Source organism: Ursus arctos, unplaced genomic scaffold (assembly GCF_023065955.2).
Source record: "Ursus arctos isolate Adak ecotype North America unplaced genomic scaffold, UrsArc2.0 scaffold_25, whole genome shotgun sequence".
In the NCBI taxonomy this organism is placed as follows: Eukaryota; Metazoa; Chordata; class Mammalia; order Carnivora; family Ursidae; genus Ursus; species Ursus arctos.
In genome coordinates, this window is record NW_026622930.1 from 27,373,930 (window position 1) to 27,386,691 (window position 12,762).

The 12,762-nt window shown below is 46.7% G+C and overlaps 1 protein-coding gene across 49 annotated transcripts in view; it reads left to right on the forward strand.

The window, feature by feature from the left end:
* Positions 1-3,503: 3,503 nt before the first annotated feature.
* NUMB (NUMB endocytic adaptor protein) overlaps positions 3,504-12,762 on the forward strand; it is a 185,505-nt gene continuing 176,246 nt past the window's right edge. For 28 of the 49 annotated variants that reach the window (XM_057318357.1, XM_057318362.1, XM_057318369.1 and 25 more), the window contains exon 1: positions 11,194-11,302. The gene's annotated coding sequence lies outside the window, so the exon portion shown is untranslated. Of the gene's footprint in view, positions 3,769-11,193; positions 11,303-11,456; positions 11,635-12,762 lie in introns of those variants that run through there. The other 21 variants (XM_057318363.1, XM_057318370.1, XM_057318378.1 and 18 more) reach the window with 8 other exon arrangements.

A 12,762-nucleotide genomic window follows, 5' to 3' on the forward strand; every position in this document is an offset into this window, starting at 1 on the left:
AATCAGAATCACTTGGGGGAGCTTTGCAAAAATAACATACGGATCCCTGGATCCTACTCCAGCCTAGTGAAGTGAAATCCCTGCAACTAAGAGAGGGGCCTGGGATGGTGACATAGGACCAGGGTTGAAAAATGGCTGGTTCGCTCATATATGGCTCTGCAATTCACATATTTACTGTATTTTTTTTTAAGATTTTTATTTATTTATTTGACAGAGAGAGTGAGACAGCCAGCGAGAGAGGACCACAAGCAGGGGGAGTGGGAGAGGAAGAAGCAGGCTCCCATCGGAGGAGCCTGATGTGGGGCTCAATCCCAGAACGCCGGGATCACGCCCTGAGCCGAAGGCAGATGCTTAATGACTAAGCCACCCAGGCGCCCCCATATTTACTGTATTCTGATTATATTCCCTCCCTGGATAAGAAAGTCATGCATTTATTATTTACAGTGTGACGTAATATTCCTTTTTATCAGTACTAAGCTTATTTCTACAGGAAGTTTGTAAATGACATTGAAATCCTAGAGTTTGGGGATTTCAAAGATGAGTCCATATTGATCTTATACCCACGCTCTTTGTGATACCATAGATTTGGCTCAGCTTTCTTCCTAAAGCATGCCTACCAGTTACATGCCCATTCTCGTGATTGTTTGTTTGTTTGTTTGTTTACAAGCAGCTCTGGCTTTATCGAATGATCCATTCTGCATCAGCTAGACAACCTTTGTCCACTTTGTGCAATAGCAGAAAAATAATATCTGTTCCTGTGATAATTGTGACCTGGGGTGGCTGCTGCTTAGGTCATTCAGGACAGGTAAGTACTTGTTGCAGATTTGGGTTAAAGTCTTATTATGAGTCTAGACAGCCTGCTAACTTTGAAGAGATCAGGAAGGGAAATATACTTTTACTGAATTGCTCAATGACTAACATCCCTTTGGAATGACAGTCTGAATGGTTTGCAGAAAGAAACCAGAGAAGGGAGTGGGGCGGAAGTATTTATAGGAAAGCATACAATGTGTTGAATTGAGAAGAATGCCAGGGTCACATACCTGCCAAATAAAAAGAAAAAAGGGTCTGTTTTAACCACTTCCTTTAAAACAAAAAGGCTGAGTGGTTGGCGATGGAGAGCCACAATTGGGGTGATCATTTTGGAATCTCCAACTGTCCCTTGATGAGTCAACGTTTCTAAGTGGCCTTATGTACAAGGGAAAAAGAGAAAGAGAGGAGAAAGAGAGTTTGGGAGAGATATGGAGAGAGAGAAGCATGATCAGGTCATAGCTTGTACACCCCTCTAGGCAAGTGAGGCCTGGCCAGGATCTAAGAAAAAGTATTAGAGCTTGGCTGGGAATTTCTAATAGTCCAGAGATGAGATTTCTGGTTGTATTCTTTACGGACCTCAACGATGACCCTGTCCTCAGCTAAGGTTGTTAGAAAGTAGATCCCTAGGGACTGGTCCACCCAAGATGAAAATACTGTGGCTCCTGATTCCAGTACAGGAGCTTAGAGAGGCTCTGGCTTCCATGTGATGGAACACTCAACACAATAACTTTTCCTGGCAGCTCTTTTCATCTAGAGATTTCAGGGCATCTCACAAACATCTGCCCGTCCCCTCGCTAGCTGATTAAGCCACATCTCTGACATTCATCTTTCACTTCAGGTCCTCCCCTAAATTGATGACCGAGCTGAAACTAGAGTGTGGGCCTCCCGATTCAAGGTCTCACACTCAGTGTCTCCTTCTCTGGGCTGCCCTCAGTCTTAAGCGGTTTGTAGCGCTCCCACACGGCCTGCTCCTTTGCTGTCATTAACTCCCACTGACTGCATTTCTGCTTCCCCGGTGTCCTGGCAACTGGGCTATGCCTCGGTTGTCTGGGATGCGAAAAGTGTCGAAGAATCTACAGGGATTCTTCACGTCTTGTCATCCTTCCTCCCAGTTTCCACCTCCCCCCACAGCCCGGGGCCATCAAAGTACTGTGCCCTCTGCTTATTCTTCCTCTTTCCCTCTCTCCATTCTCACCTCCCCTCAGCAACAGGAAGCCACAGGCTCAGAGCTTGGGAGGGAGGAAGCAATGGGAAGGAAAAGTCTTTTTTTTTTTTCCCCTCTCAGATTGCCCTCTTGTTCCCAGAGTGGGGGCCGAGGCCATGAATGTTGGCCGCAATGGGAAGAATTTTTGCTTCGATTGCTCATCCTGGAGGAGTTAGCTTGCTTTATTTATTTATTTATTTATTTATTTATTTATTTATTTATAATTTGGAGAAGGTATGACTCAGTGCAGACCCTTAAAGGGAAATCTGTGTCAGAGCCTGAGGGCCACCATTGGCCCCATATTTTAATTTAATATCCCAACCAGAATGGTTTCACTGACTCAGAGGAAACTGAGCTCTCCCTGTCCCCAGTGTTGGCCACGCCGAACAGAACTTCCCCCAAAAGGAGTAACTCTGTCCAGGGGAGTCCAACAGAGAAAGGCAGTGGGATTCCAGATTCAGGGCGCAGGGATGGGCCCATACCCACTGGCGGAGGGCTTTATTTAGTCATGCTCCGCCACTGTGCTTTATCCTACTAATTACTGTAACCACCAGTGATCATTATATGGTAATTAGCACATGCCTTTTTTATAATTCCCAGAGCACCACCCCAGAATAAATGATGGTGTAGGGTGGCGGGGCTGCTCCTCCAGACAACTCCTGACTCATTCATTCACTAAATATTTAGGGAACTCCCGCAGGCCAGGCCCCGTGCGAGGCAGCTCTGACCAGCGTGGATGTGGTTCTTGGTATCACAATGCTGACATGCTACAGGAGGGGTAGGCTCGAAGCCAGTTGACATGTGGGATGTGTGTATCCAATGAGGAAGTGTCGTGTGTATAAGAGGGGCGCCCAACTCCGTGGTGGCTGGGAGAGGAGGTCTCAGAGGTTCCTTGGCAGTCGTAACTTCGAACGTGAGAGTAGGTGAGTAGGTGAGTAGGGACTAGTCATGGAATCCAACCGAGGGTAAACCTACACTGTTTGTGTAATTGCCCCCGAACATAATGTTAAACCCAAAGCTGCCTCCTCGTATTAGCCCTGCAAGGTAACTCCCCGGCTGTGCCAAATACGCTGCCTCCAGCTCTGCTTCTGTAGGGCGGGACGCTACCTCGGAAAAGTGTGAGCTTCGACACGAGCGGAGGATGTGAAGACTGTACCCCGTAGGGAGAGGAAGACGGCACCAGGGAAGGGGGCGTCCCCGTCAGGTTCTTTGGTTTCCACACCCAAGCCCAATGCTCTGTGCCCTTGAAAGGGTCCGGGTCTGAGACGGGAAATATGTTTGTCCGTCTCCACTCGAAAGACAACATCCCTCTTATCAGCTGCTGCCCTGAGAAGACACTGATGTCCTCGTGCAGGAAACTAACAGGAAAAGAAAGAAAGCCTACCACTAAATACACTTCCTGAGTGCAAAATGAAATGGCTGCTGTCCTGGCTGCCTGTAGGAAAGGGCTGAGTAAATAAATACACCATCCCCATTGTGTAGCCAGGCTTCCGGGGGGGCAAGTCCTCATCTCCCCACCCCCTCTCTCCTTTCTCAAGTCGGCCACCCTGCAGAGGAGCAGACGGAGGTTTTCTCTGGCTACTGACATGTCTTGAACCTTACAAGTCTCCTCTTTCTCAAACGCAGAGGAAACACAGAAGGAGAGAAGACAGCAGTCACAGGAAGAGGAACTCGGTATTGCTACACACCGCTCCTTGAACCTCACAGAACTTTCCCAGCAACTTCTGCTTTGAACCTTTCCATGCACAGATCTGGTAATGTCTGGGGACATGTCAGGGGGAGAAGGGTCCAGGGCTAGTGCATCTCTGAAAATCCATGGGCCTGTTTAAATCACAGCTACACAGGGCGGAGGCAGAGGTGTAAAGTGTCTTCATCTGTGAGTATTTATTGAGCTCTAACGGTATAGCAACCACACCAGTAACTGCTTGAGTGCATCAAGCAACAGTTCCAGTCTAAGGATCCTAAGGCATTTCCTTGTGAGGATTGTTTTTTCTTCCTCATGGAACATGGACAGAAGGAAAGAACACGAACACTTATCGGGCAGGTGGAGAAGGGGTTGTGGGGAGAGAGAGCGTTTGGGAACAGATACCCCTGGCCTAAAAAGGTGAGATCAGGTGAGCAGTGCACTTGGACCTTTGTCTTTCTATAGTGTTTTTGGTGCAAAGATTATTTATCCTTTAGGAACCCCCCCCCCCATTTTTCTCGTATAATCATGAGTGAGCCCTGAGAAATGACTCAAAGCCAAAATAATGGGGTTTCCTTGATTATAGTTCCTCATTTTCTCTGGCCACAGGCCAGCCCTCCATATCCTCCTTCCTTATAAGGATGCCAGCTTCGACCCAGCCCTGCTGGCTCACTCCAACCTCTTAGTGATCTTTCTTTCACATTGCAAACTGGACTCTCTTCCTTCCACTTTCTTTTTTTTAATTATTAAAAAAAAATTTCTCTTAAGTTTGAGTAATCTCTGCACCCAACGTGGGATTCAAACTCACGACCCTGAGATGAAGGGCCGCACAGTCTTCTGACTGATCCAGCCCAGTGTCCCTCTTCCTCCCACTTTATTTCCTTCTTTTTGAAAAAAAAAAAATGTTTTAGTTATTTATTTGACAGAGAAAGAAATAGCACAAACAGGGGGAGTGGGAGAGGGAGAAGCAGGCTCCCCAAGAGCCCGATGTGGGGCTCAATCCCAGGACCCCGGGATCATGACCTGAGCCGAAGGCAGCCGCTTAGCTGACTGAGCCACCCAGGCACCCCTTCCTCCCTCTTTCTAATTGCAAAATTGCTCTTCTTTTAGTATCTTGGTTCTTACTGCTCCCAATCCAGCTATGGGAAGGTCCTCTTGGGGGCCCTTACTCCATCCACAGAGCCTGTGTGGGATCCCCCTTTCTCTTATCTTCAGTTAAGGACTGACTTAGCAGACTGCACAGTGACCAGCCTTTTTTGGAAAGGGACAAAGTCCACACAACCAAGTCCCTGCTCATTCTGGGAACACTTCCCCCTCTCTGGAACTTCCATGGACCCAGGTTCAGATTTCTGTATATAGGAGGGGGCGTGATGATTAGCCCATCTTGCCGGTTTTGGGTATACATTTCTTAGCATAGGGCAGGCAGGAAATTAGGCTGGAGTTTAGCTTTGTTGGCCATATTTTAGGAACCCCAACTCCGACATTATGGTCTGGCAAGTGTAGGGTGTGCATAGATAAATGAGACAAAATATTTGAAAATAAGTCCATCCCAGAAAAGTTACCATAGTCATAGCATATTCAGTAGCTTTGAGAGGAAACCAGATATCACACACTCATATAAAGCTAATAATAACTAATGGCTACTGAGTACATACTATGTGTTCAGTAAGTCCCGAATTATGTAGATTATCTCATTTATTCCTCATAAAGGTTTTGTTCTAATAGCTAGAAGGGAGAGAAAATCAATCATTCCATTTCATTTCTATTGTACTATTACATTACTATATGTACCATTGCATTAATAGTAATAATAGTTATTACATATGCCAGTTATAAAATATGTGCCAGGACCTGAACTGAATACATTCTCTCATTTAATCTTTATATATTTTTTAAAGATTTTATTTATTTATTTGAGAAAGTGAGACACACGAGTAGGTGGGAGGAGCAGAAGAGGAGGGAGAGGGAGAAGCAGACTCCCCATAGAGCAAGGAGCCTGATATGGGGCTCAATCATGACCAGAGCTGAAGGCAGACGCTTAACCAGCTAAGCCACCCAGGTGCCCCTCTCATTTATTCTTTAAATGAAACCTACAAAGAGGTATTGTTATTATTTTGTTTCCTAAGGTAGGCTAATTCTTTATTTTTAGAAGTTGGGGAGGGGCAAAGGGAGAGGGAGAGAGAAAAATCCTAAGCAGTCTCCACGCCCAGCGGGAGCCCGACAACAGGGTTCTGTCTCGCAACACTGAGATCATGACCTTGAGATCATGACCTGAGCTGAAATCCAGAGTCAGTTGCTTAACCAACTGAGCCACCCAGGCACCCCTAAAGTATGGTAATTCTAAAATGGCTCCAACGATCCCCCTCTTGGTATTTATATTCTTGCATAATCCCCTCTCCTTGAGTGTGGGAGGGACCTAACATTCTATAGAATGTCGTAAAAGTGATGGGATATCAGTTTTGTGATTAGATTACAAAAGACTATGATTTCTGTCTTGCTAGCAGTCTCTCTCTCAATGGCCCTTCCTCTTGCCCTCTTGCCCTCTTGCTTGCTTACTCTAATGACATAAGCTGCCATGCTTTGGGATGCTTTATGGGGAGACCCTCATGGCAAGGCACTGAGGGAGGCCTCATATCAATACCTCAGGAGGATCTAAGGCTTTCCTCTAAAGCCTGTGAGCTACTGAGGTCTGCCGACAATGATGTGAGCTGAGAGCAGATCCATCCCAACTGAGCCTTGAGGTCCCTGCAGCTTTGTGAGAGACTCAGAGCCAGAGGACTCAGCTAAGCTGCATCAGGATTGCCACAGAAATGGAGATAATAAATGTTGTTTTAAGTTACTAAGTTTTGGGGTAATTTGTTATACAGCAAAAGATAACTAACACATCCCATTTTGTAGATGAAGAGACTGAAACTTGGAGACATGGATCAGCTTCTCCAAAGTCACACAGCTAGTAAATGGCAGAGCCAGGATTTGAACACATTTAGGTTCAAGAGTCTTAGTTAAAGTCTATTTTCTTATGTGATTCCAAGTGATTGGAAAAGTGGAGTTCTAGAAGGCGTTCTACTCTCTGAAATCTTTGGAGCATAGCCATGTTTCCAGGAAACTCTTTGTGTGTAGAACAGGGATGGACAAAAGTTTAAATGGTGCTCCACAGCCCACTCCCTGCTGCGGAAGAGTGGCTGGTCCACCCATAGATCTAGTGATAGTAACCAGGGGCTCCATTCAACAGCATAATGGCAGAGCTAGGAGCTGTGGCCCATCCATTTTACAAGCACTCAAGCTGTCTTATCTATAAAATGCAAGGTGGGTAAAGGGGTACGCACATTTTTCTTGAGGATGAAAATGCATGCATTACATAATGAGGAGGTCTGGTGTGCTATTTAAAAATCATATGGAGGCACCAGTTCGTTAAACATCCGACTCTTGATTTCAGCTCAGGTCGTGATCTCAGGGTTGTGAGATTGAGTCCTGTGTGGGGCTCCATGCTCAGTGTGGAGTCTGCTTGAGATTCTTACCCTTTGCCTCTCCTCTCTGCCCCTTCTCGCCTCTCTCTTTCTCTCTCTCTAATAAATAAATAAAAATCTTGAAAAAAAAATCTTATGAGCCCTAGCATTGGAAAGCAAATGGTTCTACCTGAGAGAACACCATTTTTCACTTCTTTCTTTCTTTCTTTCTTTCTTTCTTTCTTTCTTTCTTTCTTAGCTTCTTCCCATCCATGGAAGATAGCCTTGAACTTTGAAACCACAGTGCATTTGTTCCAGCATGGAAAGTAGCTTGGCATTTCTCTGTATTGGAATCTCCCCAGTTTGAGACAGTGAAAACATCCTCCAGACAGTTTCCCTTTCTTCATCCAGAGCTTCATGCCAATGGTCACCTTCATAAAATCAAATGAAGATATACTTGTTGGCTGGCTGCATGGATCTCGTCAGCTTTGCCCTGATGCCAGAGCAGCAGGCTTTGAGTGCAGGGAGGATTTCCAGGTGGCAGTAGAGCAAAGATCCCATAGGGTAAAGTTCTGACATGGTTCTCCTTTCGACCAGTGACAGAGGCTGCACTTTGTTGGTGTAATTGTGCAACCTGGTGTAAAGTCCACAGCAGGGAGATGGGGGTAGGACTCTAAGCTGACTCAGCAGTCTGAGGCCACCTGGCTCTGTCTAGTTTCCCTTACTTTCTTCTCTGCTGGCCTTCCTCCCAACCCCCACCCCAACCCCTCCTCTCTAATCCTTTCATCCCTGTCAGTCTCCATCTTCAGGGATCCCTAATTCAGGGAACTATCTCTTATCAAATATCTTGGCTTGCTTCCAACTACTAGAAGCAGGCAGCTCTGGCTCTTGTCTACTATCTGAATGATTTTCTTCTCTACCAGTTGTGTGTTTCTCTAATCCATTTGGAATTGTGTGTAGAATCCAAGGAAGGGGGGGGGGATCAAAAAACAAACCCCCAAAAGGAGCTTTTCCCCAGTGAGATTGCCCCCTGGACTATAAGAACAATGAAAGGAAACCTGGATTCTGCTCCCTTGAAAAGTGATGTGATGAAAAGAGAGCAGAAAGTAGCCTCAGCATGCATTGGAGCCCAGGGCAAACTGGGCTACTCCTTAGACATCAGGACATCACTCCAAGTCCTTCATTGTCTACTTAATCGGGATTTACAAAGTCTATTTTTGCCTTTAATATACCTGCTGTCCTGGTCTTGCTCAAGTGGCTCTGAGCAGATATCATCTGCACCACCTCCACAGTCAGCCTCACAACACAAAGATGCAGACTCCCTGACTCCAGTGTTCTTGCTTTCTAAGATGGGGTCTGAAGAGTGGTGAAGACATAGCACAGGAAGGAAAAGAGAGGCTGGCTGGATTCATCACGTTATAAGGTCACTTTGTGTGTGCAAAGTAAAAATGTGGGGTACAAGCAATAACCTTCCCAGCACCGCATGGACTTTATTTATTTATTTTTTTAAAGATTTTATTTATTTTTTTGACAGAGAGAGAGAGAGAGAGCACAAGCAGGGGGAGTGGTAGGCAGGAGGAGAGGGAGAAGCAGGCTCCCGGCTGAACAGAGAGCTCCAATGTGGGGCTCAGTCCCCAGGGCTTAACTGACTAAGCCACCCAGGCGCCCCCTGCATGGACTTTAATAACACAATAAATAGCTTTCTAGTGGATCAAAGAATGTTCCTGAAAACCTTCCTTCTTTAAGATTTTTTTTCTCTTCTTACTGGATTGAACATGTTTATTTTACATTTCTTTTCTTATCTGATTTTCACAAGGAATGGTAGTGGTAGAAGTGTATATATGTATGTATGAGTGAAAACATTTATGAATACTTTTTTTTTTCAGTGTGTGGAATAGAATGAATAGCTGACCTTTGTGGCAGTATTCCTAGTTTTGTGATAGTAATTTTGTTGAGTTCCTGAACTTGATGGCAAGTCCTCTTAGTGAGACTGGCATAATTCTATGTTCTCTATGGCACCAAGTCACTAGGGCTGTACAAGAGCCATTATTACCCCAAGTACCATAATAATGCCCATGCCCTCCTATGACGTTATTGTTTCCTATCTGCCAGGACATTAATTGCCTTCGAACTTGCTCTAAAATTGGTAGGTAGGGCATACTGCCAAGACTAGAGAGAAGAAAACTGGTAATATATTAAAAGGCTGTGTAAAGGACATACTGATACCTCCTTCTCATTGGGGAATCTTCACATTTGCATGTTACTTCATTTGTTATGGTTGTTAGCTCAGGCTTGCCTTATGTCTTGGCTTCCATCTTATCATGGTCAATGTCTGATCTTTCCTTCAGCTGAATGATTCAGACATCTCTGAAGTTATTTCGTCTTTTCCACTTTCCTTTTACAGGCTTTTTATGAGTCATTGAAGGGGAGGTTATTTCTAAATTGGAAGGTGAGGATGAGGGAAGGGGGAGTAAAGTTCAGGAAAATAACGAGGAAAAGACACCTTATTGTTATAGTTACTGGAGGAATAATTTCTGCTTAGTTTTGGTGACAGGTAGTTTATTCAAACTTGACTAAAAATATAAGCTAGAAAATAGACAATTTTTTTTTCCTGGTTAACAAACAGTGCAGTTTTAGACTATTCGTAGCTTGCTCTGCAAAGAACAGAAGAGTGAATAGAAGAGATATGGGACAAAGAGTTAGCAGGAAGAACAGAGGGGCAAAGCACAAAATTTCTGAAGTCCAGATTCTCAGTCCCACAGGAATTTCCCAACCATAATGTAATGCTTGTGAGGGGGTACTTCTTTGACCTGTCCAATCCATCCCTGGGTATGTTTCATGGTCCATGGGTTTGTGTTTTATAGGTAGAGTTGTGAGGAAGGTACATTTAAATCTGACTTGGAAATTTAAAGAGTAATCAGGCCAGCCTTTTGTTATTTAGGAGCAGGAAAAGTGGGTGGAAATGAAAAAAGCAAAATCTAATGACGGATATATTTCTAGGAGCACAAGAGTTTTTATAGCAACACCAGATTTCTCAAAAATGCGTACTGTGACTTATATCCAAATGAATTAAAAATGCAATCACTTATTCTTGTGCATTGTGCCAATGTAAGAAAAGGGCTGCAATTCATTCACTGGTCCTAATTTAGACTGCTAGGAAGAGGAGCGGTTGGGAAAAAAAGACAAGCTTTTCAAGTAACTGACACACATCTAGTAGGGCTATTTAAGAACTGCTGAACATAAAAATCAAGTTGGGAGAAGGTGGGGGGAACCGAATTCTCATTTCCAGAGCATCACAAGGGTAAGTGTGGCCCCTTTAGTCCAAACTTGCTGATGGCTGTTTGGTCGCTTGACAGGAGCCAGCCAGGGGTGAGTCTGGAAGCTAGAGAACGCTCAACATGCCACTTCAGTTTAATAACGACGTTATAACTGCAACAGAAGTGACAGATTTCTGGTAAATGAATGGTTGCGCTTTGCCCTTTAGCATGGAGACTTCTGGAAAGAACTTCAAGGAAATTGGGTGTATTGGGGACTTGAAGAAGAAATTTTTATCTGTGTAAGTGCTTTTCTCCCAAGGAGTTGGAAAACACTCCTTAAACACAGTCTCTGGTGTTGGTATTTTGTAAGTACTACCCTATAAACTAGCAGTGATAAACTTCTCCTTATAGGAAGGGAACTGGCGAAAGGGATGGGTATACAGAGTGAACTCTACAACAAAGAGTTAACCCTTCCCCGGTAACCTCGGTTGTGAGCGTCTGCCCCTTCCTTGCTTTCTACTGCGCAACCAAACTGTGCCCAAGCTTGAACCAACCATGACCACTACATCGCTTGCCAATTGACTTAACAGACACTTTTGGCAGCCTATCATAACTTCGAACTGCCCAACCACCAACCAATGACAACTAAAGCTTGGTTCTAGGCGCTCCAGGTCCGGACGGGGGCTAATACCGGGTCCAGGAAAAGGGGCGGTGAGGAAGCTATGACGGACGGCTAAGCGTAGCCAATTAAAGCAGAAAGCCGCCGCCCTACTACCCAATGGAGAGGTAGAAAGTATGAAATGGGGTGGGCCTGTTGTCATGGGGGAGGTGGTGGCGCTTGGTGGCTACTGGCGGCCGAGGTAGAGGCAGTGGCGCTGGAGTTGGTTGGGGGCAGCGTCAGGTGAGTGCCGGTAACGCGGGCCTGAGGTCTGGGGGCCGTAGCAGGGCGGAAACTCCAGCTCGGCGCTCTGGAGGCGGAGGCCAGAGGAAGGGGGCCTGGACTGTGGGCCGGGTCGGGCCGGGGCCAGGGCGGCGGCGGCGGCGGCGGCGGCGGCGGCGGCGGCGGCGAGTTCGCGCTGACTGGGCTGGTGGGAGAATGGCCCGGTTCCCGGCGGCGGAGTTCGCGTTGGCAAGATAGGCTGGGGCCGGACCCAAGCGGTTCTGGCCGGGAGGTCCCTTGGGACGTCCCGTTGCTTGGGTCTGGGGCACTGAGCGGCGGCCGGTGTGTGAGGGGTAAGATCCCTCGGCAGACGGGAGCGGACGGGGTCCCGGGGGGGGGGGGGTGACCCGGGGTGACTGGCAACGACCTGGTCCGAGGACCGGGTGACTCGGGACTACACACCCAGGGCAGCTTGGGTACGAGGGAGTAGAGGAACCCGGGAATCCCAGGAGCGGCCCGAGCGGGGAGAGCTGGGGGGCCGGGAAACTGGGAGTGGCCCGGGTCCGAGGGAGAAGGGAGACCGAGAGCGGTCGGAGTTCGGGGTGACAGTGAGCGGCTTGGGTCCGAGCGAGGGCGTCGAGGAAAGGCGGGGCGAGGGGCGGCTGAGGACCCTCTTGAGAAAGGCGGCTGTCCGGGGGTGGAGGGGTCCGGGGGAGTCAGGAGCCGCGGGTTTTAGGAGGGTGGGACCTGTGGAGACCTTGAACAGCTGGGGTGGAACCGGAGCGCCCTGCCCCCACTGCTGGTCTGGGATGGGATACCCAAGACTGGACTGGGAGCTCCTGGGTCTGAGCATCCGCGGGCGACCAGGGATCCTCTAGGAGTAGCTCGGATTTGAGACTAGGGTGAAGGGTCTACTGGGGAGTGGAAGTTGCCTCAGTTGGAGAGGAGTCAAGCAAAATGACACAGGGGTGGGCGGGGAGAAATAATTTCCTTGTAGGAAGCGCGTAGTAGATAGGGCGTAGTAGGAGGGAACGAGAAAGTTGCTCAGGAAGAGAGTGGTGGTCTTGTGGAAACTGGCCAGAACGGTAGATAGGAGAAATTAACAGTGTGGCCATTAGTAGATTTTAAGGACTTCAGAAATAGAAGAAACTTCAGCTTCTTATTAATACTAAGATGTAAGGGAAAAAGCTAAAAGTAGGGTTAAGTGACTTGCATTCCAGTGCTTTAGGAAAAAAAAATTTTTAGGATGACACCAATGATATTAGAAAACGAGGACATTGACAGGATGGTGAATTGGAAGGGAAAAGGGGAGGAGTAGCTGAAACTAAGGGAAAGAAAGAGGGGAGTCATGAAACCCTGGCCAAATTAGAAAAAATATTGAATTCTAGTTAGCTTGGACAGTTTAACCTCTCTGTGCAAGTTTCCTCGTCTATATAATAGGGATAATAGTAGTCTATTTCATAGGGTTTTTTTTACATGAG